Here is a 19,780-nt window from a genome sequence, read left to right as displayed (position 1 = left end):
ACACGACTGAAGCGACTTAGCAGCAGCAGTGAATCATACCCAATCTGCAGCTCATTACAAATTATTACCATTATATCTTGGAAACAGAAGAAATTTTCAAAATCATCTAACCAATGCAGATGTGGTAAAGCATATTTCTTAAACTCTTTCGCAACTGTGGTATACCTGGACCCACAAACAGATATTCTCTGTAAGCGTATAAGATTATATGATTGTCATGCCGTCAATATTTATCATCAATTTGAAAGCAGCTCTCAGAATTGGAAAATGTAAATCAAAACCAACTCAATCAAACCACCAAGAATGAAATATCTCTGATACAAGGAACTAGAAAGTTTTCAATGAAATATTCAAAGATTTCTTTCTAGAAGGGAGAAGGATAAGCAACTAAATTTATCAGTGACTTTATTTTGCTTGTGCATGATTTATTTAAAAATAAGTGATATATGAAGCATAGTACAAAATGTTATCAAATTACTGATGATCGAACAGACTAAAACTGGAAGTTACACTTCAGACAAGAAAGTAAAATCAGGTCAAGCTTGAATATCTACACATTTATTGTATGGATTTTGCTTTTCTTTAGTTTTAAAATTGGCAGATGTGTTATCATTATATTGAACAGTTTGGGAAAGAAATTTTATAGTTATGATTTTGTTCCTTTCATAGATCTCACTCACCTATATTAAGCAGGAGTTGCTACCTTGATTTATGATGTTATGTAATATTTTAAAATATTTAAAATCTTTTCAGATCTAAGGCAATGGGATATTAATGGAAGACAATTTTTTTCTACTTATCCTTTATGAACAAATCCAAATTTGAGTCTTAATTCTCCCATCAATAGTGATATTGGACAATGTATTTAACTTCTTTGATTTTCAGTTGCCATCTCTTTTGAAGAGAATAGTAATAGGAAACAGCTTAAAAGGTTTTAACAAGAATTCAGTAAATACATATGCTTGTTAATGAAAATACACTTATGCCACCTTATATGAGGCAAAGTAACTCAGCTCAGAGAATCAGAAATGGGTGGACCCTATCTCCTGAGAGTTCTATTGCAACAACTCACCCAACATTATAATAACCTATCAGAAATTTATAAGTGCCCTCGAATTCTACTAATTCTCTATAGCTAATCAGAATTGGGAAAAAATTGCAGCTTCATGGCTACATTCAGAAAGTGACAATAAATAATTGAGCTCAGGATAGATGCTGGGTACAAATGGGGTTAAAATGTCTGACGAGTATTCTTAAGTCTTTCAAAGCAAGGAGTCCAGAGAGCAAGGTCCCAATGAGAGTGGCTTAGCAGCTTTCCCATCCCCAGTCACAGATCTGTTCTTCTCCTCCATCATCACCCCCTCCCCGAAAACACAAGATATTTATTGTAGCCTATTTCTGAAGTTGGAGTTTTATCCCGTGATTTGATTTTAGCATGCCATGTTTTCTCACAAATGAAAGTGCTGTGATCAGTAGATACCTAGCACATGTGTTTTTTATATCTGCATGAAGATCCACATGGAGAAAATGTCATCCTGTAATAATTTCAGTTTATATAAACCAGAATGTTAAGATGTCAATCTGAAAAAAAAGAAAAACTCAGAAGTGTATTGTTCTTCTCTGATTCCAATGGCCAGAGGCTCTGGAGTGGTGGAGTGGGAGGAAATTAAAATAATGACGACATGCTCAGTCATCTTGGTGATCTTCAATTTCTGCAGCTCTAGTTTTTAGCGGGAACTTTGATATAAACAACAAGCTAACCATGAAACCACTTCCATGGTGCAGAGGAAACATCTAACTCTGTAAGAAGAGTAAGAAAAATGGAAGTGCCTGTGAATAGGAATAATTGTGTTAGAAAAATTGTCTGAAACTTTGAAATAGGCAGAAGATATTACTGAGTGTTCTTTCAGTGTGGTTCTGAGCTTGAACTTTTGATTTACTTTGTATTGACTGGACTGTTTTACAACTGTGTAGGAGTAGAGTTTCGGAGAAGGCAATGGCACCCCACTCCAGTACTCTTGCCTGGAAAATCCCATGGACGGAGGAGCCTGGTGGGCTGCAATCCATGGGGTCAGGACTGAGCAACTTCACTTTCACTTTTCACTTTCATGCATTGGAGAAGGACATGGCAACCCACTCCAGTGTTCTTGCCTGGAGAATCCCAGGGACGGGAAACCTAATGGGCAGCCATCTATGGGATCGCACGGAGTCGGACACGACTGAAGCGACTTAGCAGCAGCAACAGCAGGAGTAAAGTTTAATATATAGATTCCTTTTTTTTTTTTTTTTGTGGTCCAGAGAGGTGCAAATAATTTCTTTGAGTGGAAAAGCTAGCCCCAAGGATAGTACATTAAGTAGTTTTGTATCTAACCCAACAATTATATACTAGCAATCCTTTATTAAATTACCCATAAATACCCAGTTCCTCAAATGTTCTCTGAACTTTAAAATATATATATATATTACTGGTTCTCTCATTAAGTAACACATTGAATGAAACTTTAGAGATGTGTTCATTTTATATTTGCACGAGAATTACAATAGGACCTTTCTGAAAACTACACTTTAATTATGTCTCTCTTGGCAAAGGACAGAAGGATCTAGGTGGGAAATGTGAGATAGCTTACACTATTCATCACATGAGCATTCAAGAAGAAAGAGTTCTTATCTGTCAGTCAGCTCCTGGCCACTCCAGTATTGTAGAGTCCAGGTTATTGTCAAACAAGAAAATTGGAAGAATCAAGAGGGCTAACTTGATCCACATTAAAAAGAGCTGAGTCACACGGCTGACAGGTGAGATAATGGACAACCTCATGAGCTGCATTCTGGTGGGAGAGTATTCATCTCTGTTTTGGAATTGTTGAGGATGCTCTGGAGTAGTTGCAATGAGGCAGAAGTATAAAAATTGACATAAAGAACCAAAAGAGAATACTAGGGAATTATGTTATGCATAACAGAAATATATCTTTTAAAATTTCTTGAAAAGGTAAAGACTTTTTTTTTTTTTTTTGCTTTCTATTCTATTTCTTTAAATATGCTAAAGCATTCAGACAGCATATTTGTGATCCTGTGTCCAAAGTTTTATTTTACATGTACTATTAAGGAAATATGCTTCTGAGAAAGCCATTTCAAATACTTAACAGAGCATTTTATAGGAAAAGAGTGACTTGATTAAATTGATAACATGGGTGCAGGAAGGAAAGAGCTTGCTGAAGATTGTTAAGTGACTAGATTGGTTAAGGTGCCCTGCCACTTGAGATACTTGGTTTGAAGTTATTAGACTGGGCGCAAGAGTGACTGCTGACCAGTGCTGACCTTTCAGAGATTTCTCTTCATTACATCTAGTGATAGAGTTGGCCCCATCTTATCTTCCAGAAAATAACTCAAATATGTTTTTCTCAAACATGACTGTTGGCATGATATTGGCCTGTTCTTAGGTTTGGAAAAAACGAATGTGATTACCTGATGAGCTTTATATATGTAAAATGTAGGCAAAGTGCTTAGTATAATTCCTGAGAATAGACACTTAGAAAAGAAGGAAAAAAAAAAAAAAAAAACCTAGGTCTCCCCAAAGAACCAAACATGAGTACTAAGAATAACACAAAATGAATACAAACTTTTGAAATTACATGAAAAAAAAATTTGCACGCCATTGCACACACATACACACATATGGATATATTTTACAATCTACATATTCATCACTAATCCTGAAATGAAATGAACAGCTATTGGTTGAGAAATAATTATTTTAATTTCTCTTCCATTCATTTCAGAGACACCCTGGGCAGTGGGCAGCATTTATTTCTTGGAGTAATAGTTCCCCTGAAACTTTCCTAAACTGATTCCTTCCCTGTTCCATCCGAAATGCCATCCACTGCTTCTTCAGTTCACTGATTCTCATCTCCCAAATTCTATACAGTTTTCAACTCCGATTTCAAACGCTAGAGCCTCAGTTAAGTGCTCTCTGATCCTCCAGCCTAAAGCATTTCTCCCTCCTCTAATGTTCATAGGCATCTTTTATATTTTTTCTCAAGGCAAGTGTCACTCGCAACCATCTACTAAATATATTTACATCTTTCCTTCCCTATTGAACCCTAACCTCTTTTTAAACCACAGCATTTCATTCTCTAAACAATTGCATTTTAATTTTGCCTCGCTGCCTACATCAATACTCTACGTCAGCGTGATATAACTAAGATTTTGCAGAACATGAAAAGCAATCTGAGTTCCTCTGCACACAGCTAAGGATGATGTGTGATGCTGGTCATCCATCTCCACCACAAAATACGGCAATTATAGCCATGTCTATTCTTCGTTCTTAATCACAGGAGAATATGGCCCAGAAAGCTAAAGGTGACTGTAGAAGGGTGGTGGCAGCTGGGTGTAACTGAGTCCTAAAAATTCTTGATAGGATCTCCTTTCTCACAGGTCAGCGGACTGAAAGCTAATTCCCTTTTACAATCCCTTGCCCCTGAAGCAACTATCACTTTTCCAGCAAGCAGCAGTATTTTTTCTTGCTGACAGATACCCTCTGCATGGAGTTTCAAACACTCAGGCCAGAAGCACTATCTATGCCTCATTACCATTTAAATAGGCTGATCAATGAGAATTAGCATGTAATTTGAATTACAACACCCACCTCCTGCTTCTTAGAGCCAGGGTCCTCCAGCCTCTTTAAATAAATGTTACATTTTCCTCTGAGGATTCCTCCCTCTCTTCAAATCTGAAAACAGGTGTTTGCCTGTTCTTCTGTGCAAGAACTTTAATGGAGGGATGGATCCCTGGTTCTGACTACTCCTCACCTGCATTCAGGACAGCCTACTGTCCCTGTGAGAACACCAAATAGCAGTCATCTCAGCCAATCTGTACACTGAATATTTTGATTCAATGTCACCTTAATTTTAAGTCTATAATTTCACACCAATTTAACCAATAAATAACGTTATCCATATGGGTCAGGGGACAGAGTATGCTGAATGTGGATTCCAGAGCTTTAATGGTTACTCACTAGTTATAAGAAACTTGTACAAAATATAGGAAAATTAGTAAAAGAAATGAAAGCCGCTAACCCACTGAGTAAAGATTTTTCATTTGCCTGTCTTGCCTATGTTGTAAGGCCTAATGAAAATTAATTTTGTGATGATATATGTGAAAGAACTTTATACATATTACAGTGTCATACAAATGCACTATATTGCATTACTCTATTTACAGATATAGTGATATGACCTAATTAACTCTCACAGTAGGATTCTTTTACTATTTGATGCATCTCATCATGATTTATATAGGCAACCACTTCATATTTTCCTGGTTATCAAGTTAAGATAGTGAAGAAGCATTTTCTTGGATCCAGTCGTGATTTCCAGTCACTGGTACATACTCTGAACTATAAGCAGTTTCCAAATGAGTGCACCCAGATTATTATTTAACATTAAGATGATATAAAATTCTCTCCTGTACACTAACCAGTAATTCTTTTAGACTTCAAGTTACTTTCCAACTCTAGGGATTCATAATTTTGATTTATTAATAATAGGTAAAAGAATAATAGTATTATGCAGTAGTACAGTATTCTCTAGGGGTTGGGACTCAAAAAATATTTCTGTATCTACATACTAATGTTGCATTATTGTTCTCATCATACTGTTTTTATTTAAAAGTGTAACTTTTTTGTCGGATATTACTCTTCTCCAAATATGCCAGGTGACCTTGATGATTTGTCTTTCGTTTCTGTATCTTCAGTACTATCATCATCTCTGGATCACAGTTAGCAGTAAATACCTATGTGTTCTGCTTCATGGGTCACAGCCTTGTCATGGCAAAGGGGCTTGCATAACTCAGCACAGCTATGAGACATCCATGGAGGGCTGCTCAAGATGAATGGGCATAATGAAGAGTTCTGACAAAGCATGGTCCACATTCCAGAGTGTGAAGTAGGCCTTAGGAAGCATCACTATGAACAAAGCTAATGGAGGTGATCGAATTCCAGTGGAGCTATTTAAAATCCTAAGAGATAGTGCTGTTAAAGTTCTGCTCTCAATATGTCAATAAATTTGGAAAATGCAGTAGTGGCCACAGGACTAGAATCCAGACCCAAAGAAGGGCAATGTCAAAGAATATCCAAGGTTCCACACAATTGCTCTCATTTCCATATGCTAGCAAGGTAATACTCAAAAACCTTCAAGCTAGGATTCAGTAGTATACGAACCAAGAACTTCCAGATGTATACGCTGGGTTTTGAAGAGGCAGAGGAACCAGAGATCAAATTGCCAATATCCATTGGATCATGGAGAAAGCAAGGGAGTTTCAGAAAGATATCTACTTCTGCTTCATTGACTACACTAAAAGCCATTGAGTGTGTGGGTCACAACAAATTGTGGAAAATTCATACAGAGATGGGAAAATATGTGTGGGTCAAGAAACAACAGTTAGAACTGAGCATGGAACAACTGACTGGTTCAAAATTGGGAAACAATTACAACAAAGCTGTATATTGTCATCCTGCTTATTTAACTTATATGCAGATTACTTATGCAAAATGCCAGACTTGATGAATCACAAGCTAGAATCAACATTGCCAGGAGAAATATCAACAACCTCAGATATGCAGATGATACCACTTTAATGGCAGAAAGTGAAGAGGAACTAAAGAGCATCTTGATGAAAGTGAAAGCGGAGAGTGAAAAAACTGGCTTGAAACTCAACATTCAAAAAACTAAGATCATGGCATCAGGTCCCATCACTTCATGGCAAATTGAAGAGGCAAAACTGAAAGCAGTGACAGTCTTTATTTTCTTGGGCTCCAAAATCACTGCAGATAGTGACTGCAGCCATGAAAATCAGATGCTTACTCCATGGAAAGAAAGCTATGATGAACCTAGACATCATATTACAAAGCAGACATCACTTTGCCAACAGAAGTCTGTATAATCAAAGCTATGGTTTTCTCAGTAGTCATGCACAGATGTGAGATTTGGACTGTAAAGAAGGTGGAGCACCAAAGAACTGATGCTTTTGAATTGTAGTGCTAGAGAAGACTCTTGAGAGTCTTTTGGACTGCAACGAGATCAAATCAGTCAATCCCAAATGAAACCAACCCTGGATATTCAAGGTGAAGCTCCAATACTTTGGCCTCCTGATGGAAAAAGCCAGTTAATTGGAAAAGACCGTGATGTTGGAAAAGACTGAAAGCAAAGGGAGAAGGGGGCTGCAGAGCTTGAGCTGGCTAGATAGACTCATTGACTCAATGGACAGGAGTTTGAACTAACTTCAAGATATAGAGGATGGAGGAGTCTAACATGCTATAGACCATGGGTCACAAAGAGTCAGATATGACTTAGTGACTAAATAACAACAAACCCATGTGTTGGATGAATGAACAATGGATGGCCCAACTTGTAATTTGAACTGGCTTTAATTTCCTGTTGAGCTCCATTAGTTAACAAACCTACCTAAAATAAGCACACCATAGACATAAAATCCAAGGTTACTTTGAAAATACTCTCACAGAGAGTTCTATAGCCTATTTTCCATCCAGGTTACTACCTGTAGACACCTTCCACATAGAAATAAATGAAATAAATACATGAAAACAGCTTGGCCAGAAGACAAATTATGAGGGAGTCTAAAGATGTCCCCAAATGCATCATGCTCTTCATAGCCACTTTTAATGATGATAGCACACTGGAATCCATAGACCTCTTATTTAGAATTGTATAGGTCCCTGTGTACATATCTATATAGATTTTTTAAACTTTTATTTTAAAATAATAAAGACTCATAGGAAGTATATACAGGGTATGATATAAAGTCATTTTTTGTCATCAAATAATTTATTTTTATGTTTCTATTATTTTTCTTAAAGTACACTGTTTATCTTCTCTAGTAATCTTCTGTTTACAAGGACTTGAAGTAACAGTTTATGTGATCATTCAATGAGGTAAGAAAACAGTAAGAATAAAGACAAGAAATTCAGAAAATCCCTCTATAATTTTTCACTAGGACTTGTTTATTTTGGTGATATACACAGTGTATTTGGCTAAGTACAAGTACAAGCTACTTTTCTAACTTTGTTCATTATTTTTTATATGTTATGTTAAAAAATAATCCCTGTACATGCCCTGAGGTCTCTGCCATGGTTCCATGCTTAGGCTAAAAGCACTGTCTAGAATTTGTTTCTTGTTCTTCAAAATTTCTTGTAAATCCTATCTAACCTGTTAAAAGTTAAATGGAGGCATGTTAAAAATTTAGAGTGTATTTGATCAAAATCAATTTGGAAGGGTACTCTATCTGGAGGAGGGCATGGCAACCTACTCCAGTATTCTTGCCTGGAAAATCCCCATGGACAGAGGAGCCTGGTGGGCTACAGTCCATCGGGTCGCAGTATAGCACTGAACTCTACTAATAGGGGAAAGACTTTTATAGGGGGAAAAAAAAAAGTCAAGGAAATTTCTGATTTTCTATATCTTAGAGCTGAGTTGACTGTGATTGGCTGCCCTTAAGCTCTGATTTCTAACCTTGAAGCATTTACAGACTTCAACTTTGGTTTTGTTAGATTTTGTTTACATAGGCTGCCATAGCATTAGAACCAGCTCAATTTAATGGCTTTCTTGTTTAATTAACTCAATAAATCTTAAAAAACAAATTCAAGCATCATAGACTCACTGTGGCTTTCTTTAATTCCATCAGCTAGATGAATTTTCTTAGTCTTCTGGATTCCTCGTTTTGTAAAAGTATACTCTCTTGGTACTCAGGTCAGCTTCTATCTCTTTAAGACCTATTTATAAGAGTCAGTATCTTCCCTTTTGGCTACTGTGTCCCTGAGGCCCAGGTTTGTCAGTTAGTCACATTTCTACTTCCCAGCTTCTAGTTGATAATTATTTTTGAAACAGTTAAATAGAATTTAAATTTATGTCCCCAAATAGCTAACCTAATTTCCCAAACGTTATGCTAATCACTCAAAACTTGAGAGAGGGAGGGATACAAAGAAAGAGAGAATAAGAGAGAAAGAGAATCTTATACTATACCTCTGGCTTTCTCAATTTAAATGTTTCATCTTGTGTTGTGCTAGAAATAAAATTCATGCCAGCAGGTTCAATGTTTTACATTCTCAGAAGTAATTGTTATCCTAAGATACTAACATATATAAGGTCAGAATGGTAAAACTAGTCTTGTTAGAAATCACATTTAAATTAAAGTCATTTATTGTGAATGTACCAGGTTTTCTGGAATGCTGAATATAGTACTTAGTCAGCTGGAGTTCTAACCCAATTTATTTCTTTACAGCAATCATTCCGGAAGGACCATAATATCTGGGGACTCATCCTCAGAACCAAAAATAAAGTTTTTTTAACCCAGTCCTAAACTTAGTCACTATTTTCATAGCTTTTATTATCCCTATATATTTCTGTAGAACAAAGGAAATTTTAAAGTAAATTATTAACTAATAATATCAAATATGTTATTAATTTACAAGTTGGTGAAATAATTTCCACTAGTAATGAATGGAAGAAAATTCAGGGAGGACAAACTGCTGTACCCAAAGGTATTTTTTTGTTTGGTTGGTTGTTTTCTAAAATGTAAGCCATTTTCTGGCTATTTATAGCTAATTTTTTAAAAGAATAATATTTATAAATTATTAATATGATTCAAACTCCTTTTTTTAGTAAAATGTACCTTCTGTAATTTTAAGGGGTGCGTAATACCAGCAAAGATCTGCTATTCTGTTGAAAGGATATAATGCTGCATTTCCAAGATTATTCCATTGATTTATCAGTGATAATTTATGTAAATTTATAAGAATTGCTGTATATTTAAGAGACAATGTGATTTATTAATTTAAAGCTGATTTTAATTTTGAAATTACTAGAAGGGATAGGAATATGATCATGACTTAAAAACAATTAAATAAATAAAAATAATTATCTCATTTATAAATTTCACCAAATCAAATGAACATATGCCTCCACTAACCTATGGATTTTTTTCTCTATCAGTATCTTGGAGCCGTCAACTGTCACTGAGTCAGTAATTTAACAACACACCATGATGTACTCAGCATTCCATGGTTGATAGTATACTGTTTTATCTTATCTTTTATTGTATCTTAAAAAAAAAAAAAAACTGTTTTTTTCAAGTATTCAAATTCTCTAGACAAAATTGAACTATTGCTAAGTTTAATACAGTGACTTAATAAATATGTCTCATCTTTAGTTTTAATATGGCCCATGATAATGTTTTGCCATTGAATGCCAGCATTTCAATCGAAGTATTAGTCAGTGTCCTTCATATAGAATGAAAGTAAGTCTAATACATGGGATTCAAGAAGACAAGTCTTACATAATAATGAATAAAGTGGTATTTTCTAAGTCTCTTTTTAGAGCAGTTTAAGGTGCATGGCAAGATTAAGAGGGAAATACAGAGATTTCCTATACTCCCCCTACAACCACATATGGATAGCCTCCTACATTACCGACTTCCCCCACCAGAGTAGTACGTGTGTCACAAACAATCAAAAAGCCTACACTGCCACATCATAATGATCCAAAGTCCATAGCTTACATTAAGTTCCCTCTTAGTGAGTACATTCTATGAGTCTGGACCATTGTGTAGTGACATAAATTCATCATTATAGTTATCATACGAGCATTTTCACTGCCCTAAAAATCCTTTATGTTCCATGTATTAATCCCTTTCACTTCCAACTCTTGATAATCTTTTTATTGTCCATAGTTTTGCCTTAACCATAATATTATATAGTTGGAATCATATAGTATGTGGACTTTTCGGTCTAGCTTTTTTCACTTAGTAATATGCATTTTCATCCCTGAATATTCATTGGAAGGACTGATCCTGAAACTGAAACTTCAATACTCTGGCTACCTGATGCAGAGAGCTGGCTCTGGAAAAGACTTTGATGCTGGGAAAGATTGAGGTCAGGAGGAGAAGGGGGCAACAGAGGATGAGATGGTTGGGTGGCATCACTGACTCAGTGGACATGAGTTTGAGCAAACTCCAGGAGATAATGAAGGATAGGGAAGCCTGGCATGATGCAGCCCATGGGGTCATAAAGAGTTGGTTTTGATTTAGAGACTGAACAACAATATGCATTTAAGATTCCCTCATGTCTGTTCATTATCATTTAAATATAAATTCCACCAACTGTATTTGTTTAAGAACTTTAAAAAATGTCATTTTAATAGTACCTGTTCTTTTAAAGACAGCTCTTGGGAGTCAGAATTATATATGATTGAATCCATTATGATGGGCTCAAGGGAAAAGATTAGGTTGGGCTTGCCCTAGGGCTGCCAGCATCAAACACATGAAGTTATTATAAGCAAGGTCTACAAAGAGTCGTAAAGCAGCAGACTTGAGAAAAATGAAGGAACCTGTGAAAGACACTGTACTATTTGTTCACTGGGAAGAGGTTGGGAAATGATCACTGACCTCTAAGTAACAGAGAATGGAACTCATCTTTCACTTCTGAATGAGCCCCTTGCTGTAATTGATGGCATTTCCTGAAATGGCTGTGATCATTAGGGCTCCAGTGACTGAATTAAAAGAAAATGAAGGATGCAGATGGCTGTACTAAAGCATGGAAAATGCATTTCTTCCTGGTGACAGATACAACTGATCATTTTGCAAAGAAGTGCCTCACTGACAGTGTTTCAGCTGTGTAGTTCTCAGGGAAAATGAAGAGTAATGCAAAAATTGGACAAGATGAAACAAGCAGTTTCATTCCAGGTATTGACTACACAAGTCACTTTCAATAAATCAGCTGCTTATTGTACCTAAGACAGCAGTTTGTTAATATTATGAAGGTGTTATAAAACGTTCTCTTTGGTTAGGCAAACTTTGAGCATCATATGATAAAACACGAAGTTTTACTTAAATTGTTTTTTCTATTTGTTTTCTAGCTATCAACACTTGAATTATTAGGCATGTTCATTTAGAAATAACCTTGATGATCAAAAGCAGCCAAGGGTCAGCAAAATTTTTCTGTAAGGGGCCAGATATTGCAATTTTAGACCTCTATGCATAATATAGTCACTGTAATAGCAAGTCAATTCTACCATTGTCAGGGGCAAACATCCATAGACAATCATAAAAGAACAGATATAACTATGTTCCAATAAAACTTTATTTACAAAAAACAAATACCATCTGAATTTGGCCCTCAGGCTATAATTTGTGGATCTTTGGTGTTTCCAGTCATCATGTATGGATGTGAGAGTTGGACTATAAAGAAAGCAGAGCATAGAAGAATTGATGCTTTTGAACTGTGGTATTGGAGAAGACTCTTGAGAGTCCGTTGGACTGCAAGGAGATCCAACCAGTCCATCCTAAAGGAAATCAGTCCTGAATATTCATTGGAAGGACTGATGCTGAAGCCGAAACTCCAATACTTTGGCCACCTGATGTGAAGAGCTGACTAATTGGAAAAGACCCTGATGCTGGGAAAGATTGAGGGCAGGAGGAGAAGGGGATGACAGAGGATGAGATGGCTGGATGTTGTCACCGACTCAATGGGCATGGGTTTGGGTGACCTCCGGGAGTTGGTAATGGACATGGAGGCCTGGCGTGCTGTGGTTCATGGGGTCGCAAAGAGTCAGACACGACTGAGCGACTGAACTGAACTGAAGCTAGCGTATTGGATGATACTGCAATTTGGAGCAATGAGGAAGCTTAAACAGCTTGCTACAATAAAAGGAATGAAATGCTAAATACTTTAATCTTCTATGGGAAATGAAGATATGAGCTTTAATCCCATTTAAATAAACACAGAATACTGTTTTAAAAGAACCATATGTTGATGACATCCTGCATTGTTCAGTAATTAAGAGAAAAAATAATTTTATGATAACTATCATGCACATGGAGAGGCTCAGTGGACAATTTTACTAGGTATTTTGAGTGCTGCCCATCTTTATTTTTGACTTCTAGCCTTCTACATAATATTGTTAAAGCACTTAATTATATATTTAAAATCCTTTGCAAATACGGATAATTTTTAAGTCACAAGGATTCACCATAAAATCAAGTACGGGGTTTCCAAATCATTGTATCAGAGTGTTTTAATAATAAATTGTTTTAAATATTTAAGAGATTTTGTAAAAAATTGAAATTACTGTCTCATGGAGTCATCACTACAGTTTATATTTTAAGTGCTGCTATTTTCAAACTTCAAAAGAAGAAAAGAACACTTTAACTAAAGGGACTCATCAGGACAAGAGCTTCATGGCCCTTTAAAATTTTCAGTATGTACGAACACTTGTGGCAATTACTTCTCCCAATACAGCTAAACAGTTACATTCATTGTCCAGAAAGTTTGTTATCCTGTAGTCTAAAACATTATCCAGCATTCCTGGAGCCAATTAGAACTTGAAAGTTCCCTTCAGTCAAGATATTCCTAGTAACTAGTAATTACTTCACTGAAGACATCTACCTTAGATTTTACCCTTCTGAAACTACGGAAGCAAGACACCATATTAGCTTGATTTCCAATTCAATCTCTGTTCCGTTATTTTCTCCTGCAACAAATCTGTAAACTACAAGGTACAGCCTAGGACCTTTAATCATTTTTTAAAGTTAGAACTTATTTTACGTTTTCATACCCAAAAGAGAAGATTTCTCAAAGTCATTTTATTCTTCTTAGATGCAGTTTGTCACTTCCACATCCATACATGACCACTGGATAAGCCATAGCCTTGACTAGACGGACCTTTGTTGACAAAGTAATGTCTTTGCTTTTCAATATGCTGTCTAGCTTAGTCATAACTTTCCTTCCAAGGAATAAGTGTCTTTTAATTTCATGGCTGCAGTCACCATCTGCAGTGATTTTGGAGCCAAAAAAAATAAAGTCTGACACTGTTTCCACTGTTTCCCCGTCTATTTCCCATGAAGTGATGGGACCAGATGCCATGATCTTAGTTTTCTGAATGTTGAGCTTTAAGCCAACTTTTTCACTCTCCACTTTCACTTTCATCAAGAGGCTCTTTAGTTCCTCTTCACTTTCTGCCATAAGGGTGGTGTCATCTGCATACCTGAGGTTATCGATATTTCTCCCGGCATTCTTGATTCCAGCTTGTGCTTCTTCGAGCCCAGCGTTTCTCATGATGTACCCTGCATATAATTTAAATAAGCAGGGTGACAATATACAGCCTTGACATACTCCTTTTCCTATCGGAACCAGTCTGTTGTTCCATGTCCAGTTCTAACTGTTGCTTCCTGACCTGCATATAGGTTTCTCAAGAGGCAGGTCAGGTGGTCTGGTATTCCCATCTCTTTCAGAATTTTCCACAGTTTATTGTGACCCACACAGTCAAAGGCTTTGGCATATATATTTGTATCTAGGTGAATTAATTAGGGGATTATGACTGTAGAAATTAGTGGACAGTTTATGCATTCAACAGCTTCCCTGGTGGCTCAGAGTGTAAAGTGTCTGCCTGCAATGCGAGAGACCCAGGTTCCATCCATGGGTCAGGAAGATCCCCTGGAGGAGAAAATGGCAACCCACTCCAGTATTCTGGCCTGGAAAATCCCATGGACGGAGAAGCCTGGTGCAAGGCTACAGTCCATGGGTTGCAGAGTCGGATAAGACTGAGCGACTTCACTTTATGCATCCAAAGAGTGGTTAATAGAAGAAAATAAAATGTGTCTAAAAGGGTAATCATGGTGCATGTATATATGTGTGTGTGTGTCTGTGTATAACAAGAGTATCTTTAGGAGAATGAGAAAAAAAAAATAAAGACTTAGAAAAAATGGGACCAAGCGTGACTTCTGTAATAATTATATAAAAACATTCAAAAGACTATGGTTACAAGCTAAATTCAGCCTGATAAGTATTTTTGTATACCAAATGAGCTATAGAAGGTTTTATACTTTTTAATGGTCAAAAAAAAAAAAAAAAAAACAAAACATTTTGTGGCCCTTGAAAATTATATGAAATTCAGTGTTCACAATTTTGAATTTCACTAATAAATATGTGTAGAAACATGTCTTTCTTTATACGTAAGCTGCTACTTAATCTCCTGATTTTTGCCTCTTGACTATCCAAGCATAAAATACTTCCTATGTGCCATCATAAAAAATAAATAAATAAACAACATTAGTATCTCCTGCTCCTAATACATCTTCCAAGATATTCTTTATCATAAATTTGTTCTCTGATTTCATAGAGAATGAAAGATATTTATTCCTTCACACTGGTATTGTCTAGAGAAATTTAGAATTATAATAAAAGTCAGATAGAATTTTCTTCTAAAGTTCTGGGCTTTATAAACTATTATACATATAGGATATTTTCTTTGAGAGTAAATCTCAAGTTGGAGATACTCAAAAGTATCTTAAAAGTATAAATGTAAAATTTGATCCATTATGAAAATGTTGTAGTGGAAAATTTGGGGAGATTTCTTTACTTCTACATAACAGTGTTGTAAGTACCTGAACAACTGTGAATCTTTCAACTTCCTGTGGCTCATCTAGACACATAATACTGAAAGAGAAATGAAACTGAACACCTATGACAACAGAAGTTTAAGCCATCTCCCAAACCCCACTTCCTGTGTACCAGCCCTGAATAAGCCCATCTTCTTAAGAAAGAAGAAACACTCCTCTTTCCTGGCAAGGACTCAGCCAATGAAAAGCCATGAACTCTGTTAAGTCTGTTTATTCTTTGTAGGACTATGAACTGCTTACCTTTCCTCCCTATAAAAGCATTCTCCTTCACTTGCCATGAAGGGACTTTCATGTTGCTGACAAAGGTGGCAGATCTGGAACCGCAATTCTCTACTAAACCCCAGTGAACCCATTTTGCTAAAGAAAAATCTGGCCATTTGTTTGTGTCACGTCACATGCTTGTGTTGTTTCCAGCTGCTTAATTTGGTAAGGTGTTGTCAGTCGAGTTCAGTCACTCAGTCATGTCTGACTCTTTGCGACCGCATGGACTGCAGCACACCAGGTCTCCCTGTCCTTCACCATCTCCCAGAACTTGCTCAAACTCATGTCCATTGAGTCGGTGATGCCATCCAACCGTCTCATCCTCGGTCATCCCGTTCTCCTCCCACCTTCAATCTTTCCCAGCATCAGGGTCTTTTCCAATGAGTCAGTTCCTCACATCAGGTGGCCAGAGTATTGGGCCTTCAGCTTCAGCATCAGTCTTTCCAATGAATAGTCAGGACTGATTTCCTTTAGGATTTATTGGTTTAAATTCCTTGCAGTCCAAGGGACTCTCAAGAGTCTTCTCCAACACCACAGTTCAAAAGCAACAATTCTTTGGCGCACAAGATTATTTGAAAATCCATGGCTTTAACTAGAAAGACCTTTGTTGGCAAAGTAATATCTCTGCTTTTTAATATGCTGTCTAGGTTGGGCATAGTCTTTCTTGCAAGGAGCAAGTGTCTTTTAATTTCATGGCTACAGTCACCATCTGCAGTGATTTTGGAGCCTAAGAAAATAAAGTCTGCCACTGTTTCCATTGTTTTTCCATCTATTTGCCATGCAGTGATGGGATTAGATGCCATGATTTTCATTTTTTGAATGTTGAGTTTTAAGCCAACACTTTCACTGTCCTCTTTCACTTTCATCAATAGGCTCTTTAGTTCCTCTTCACTTTCTGCCATAAAGGTGGTGTCATCTGCATGTCTGAGGTTATTGATATGTCTCCCAGAAATTTTAATGCTTCATCCAGCCCCTCATTTTGCATGATGTACTCTGCATATAGTTAAATGAACAGGGTGATGATATACATCCTTGACATACTCTTTTCCCAATTTGAAACCCATCTGTTGTTCCATGACTAGTTATAGCTATTGCTTCTTGACCCGAACACAGAGTTCTCAGGAAGCAGGTCAACTGGTCTGGTATTCCCATCTTTTGAAAATTTTCCACAGTTTGTTGTGATCTACACAGTCAAAGGCATTGAACTAGTCAATAAAGCAGTAGTAGATGTTTTTCTGGAACTCTCTTGCTTTTTCGATGATACAATGGATGTTGACAATTTAATCTCTGATTCCTCTGCCTTTTCTAAATTCAGTATGAACATCTGGAAGTTCTTGATTTATGTTTTGTTGAAACCTCACTTGGAGAATTTTGAGCATTACTTTGCTAGCATGTGAAATGAGTGCAATGTGTGGTAATTTGAAAATTCTTTTGCACTACCTTTCTTTGGGGTTGAATGAAAACTGACCTTTCCTAGTCCTGTAGCCATTGCTGAGTTTTCCAAATTTGCTGGCATATTGAGTGCAGCTCTTTCACAGCTAAAATCATCTTTTAGGACTTGAGATATCTCAGTTGGAATTCCATCACCTCCACTAGCTTTGTTCCTAATGATGCTTCCTAAGGCCCACTTGACTTCACATTCCAGGTTGTCTGGCTCTAGGTGAGTGAATAGACTGTCATGGATATCTCAGTCAAAAGATACTTTTTGTATAGTTCTGTGTATTCTTTCCACCTCTTCTTAATATATTCTGCTTCTGTTAGGTCCATACCATTTCTGTCCTTTATTGTGCCCATCTTTGTGTGAAATGTTCCCTTAGTATCTCTAATTTTCTTGAAGAGATCTCTAGTCTTTCCTATTCTCTTGTTTTCCTCTATTTCTTTCATTGATCACTTAGAAGACTATATTATCTCTCCTTGCTATTCATTGGAACTCTCCATTCAGATGGGGATATCTTTCCTTTTCTCCTTTGCCTTTCACTTCTCTTCTTTTCCAGTTAATTCTAAGGCCTCCTCAGACAATCATTTTGCATTCTTTGCATTTCTTTTTATTGAGGATGGTCTTGATCACTGCCTGCTGTACAATGTCATGAACCTCCGTCCACAGTTCTTCAGGCACTCTGTCTATCAGATCTAGTCCCTTAAATCTATTTGTCACTTCCACTCTATAATCGTAAGCAATTTGATTTAGGTCATGAATGATCTAGCGGTTTTCCCTACTTTCTTCAATTTAAGTCTGCATTTGGCAATAAGGAGTTCATGATCTGAGCCACAGTCAGCTCCCAGTTTTGTTCTTGCTGACTGTATAGAGCTTTTCCATCTTCAGCTGCAATGAATATAATCAGTCTGATTTTGGTATTGACCATCTGGTAATGTCATGTGTAGAGTCTTCTCTCGTGTTGTTGGAAGAGGGTTTTGCTATGACAAGTGAATTCTCTTGCCAAAATATGCCTTTATGCCAAATTTTTTAGAGTTTAAATAATAGTAAAAAAAAAAAAAAAAAAACTGATTCAATTTAATCACTCAGTTCAGGTCATTTCAGTAACTCAGTTGTATCCAACTCAGACCCCACGACTGCAGCACGCCAGGCCTCCCTATCCATCACCAATTCCCAGAGTATACCCAAACCCATGTCCATTGAGTTGGTGATGCCATCCAATCATCTCATCCTCTGTTGTCCCCTTCTTCTTTTGCCTTCAATCTTACCCAGCATCAGGGTCTTTTCAAATGAGTCAGCTCTTCACATCAGGTGGCCAAAGTATTGGAATTTCAGTCCTTCCAATCAACACTCAGGATTGATTGCCTTTAGGATGGACTGGTTGGATCTCCTTGCAGTCCAAGGGACTCTCAAGAGTCTTCTCCAACACCACAGTTCAAAAGCATCAATTCTTCAGGGCTCAGCTTTCTTCATAGTCCAACTCTCAAATCCATAAATGACTACTGGAAAAACCATAGCCTTGACTAGACAGACTTTTGTTGACAAAGTAATGTCTCTGCTTTTTAATATGCTATCTAGTTTGGTCATAGCTTTCCTTCCAAGGAGTAAGCGTCTTTTAATTTCATGGCTGCAATCAACATCTGCAGTGATTTTAGAGCCCCCAAAAATAAAGTCAACCACTGTTTCCACTGTTTCCCCATCTATTTCCCATGAAGTGATGGGACCAGATGCCATGATCTTCGTTTTCTGAATGTTGAGATTTAAGCCAACTTTTTCATTCTTCTCTTTAATTTTCATCAAGAGGCTTTTTAGTTCCTCTTCACTTTCTGCCATAAGGGTGGTATCATCTGCATATCTGAGGTTATTGATATTTCTCCCGGCAATCTTGATTCCAGCTTGTGCTTCCTCCAGCCCAGCATTTCTCATGATGTACTCTGCATGTAAGTTAAATAAGCAGGGTGACAATATACAGCCTTGACATACTCCTTTCCCTATTCCTATTACTATTACTAACAGAGGATATATAAAGTAACCTTCATTATATCATTTTAGGCATATTAATTGAACAGGTATTATAAAGAAACATATTGTCACTCTGAAAGGTAAGCAGAATGATATTATAAAACAAATCAAGCAGCAATTATAAAACTGAAGAAGACAGGATAAAACATGTTTGAAAAACATTTTAATGTTAGAAAATATATATATATACACACACACAAACATAGAACTGAAGCCCATTCAGAGTCTGCTACTAACCTTGAAGTAGAATAAAATGTAAAATGAACATTATTGGCAGTTAAAACCTTAAACTCAGTTAAAAGCTTCGTATGTACATCTACCTAGTGGACATGGAACAACAGACTGCTTCCAAATAGGAAAAGGAGTACATCAAAGCTATGTATTGTCACCCTGCTTATTTAACTTCTATGCAGAGTACATCATGAGAAATGCTGGGCTGGATGAAGCACAAGCTGGAATCAAGATTGCCGGGAGAAATATCAATAACCTCAGATATGCAGATGACACCACCCTTATGGCAGAAAGTGAAGAACTAAAGAGCCTCTTGATGAAAGTGAAAGGGGAGAGTGAAAAAGTTGGCTTAAATCTCAACATTCAGAA

This window comes from Bos mutus, chromosome 7 (assembly GCF_027580195.1).
Source record: "Bos mutus isolate GX-2022 chromosome 7, NWIPB_WYAK_1.1, whole genome shotgun sequence".
NCBI classification, from domain to species: domain Eukaryota; kingdom Metazoa; phylum Chordata; class Mammalia; order Artiodactyla; family Bovidae; genus Bos; species Bos mutus.
The sequence above is the reverse complement of the archived record's forward strand: the minus strand, read 5'-3'. Positions refer to the sequence as shown.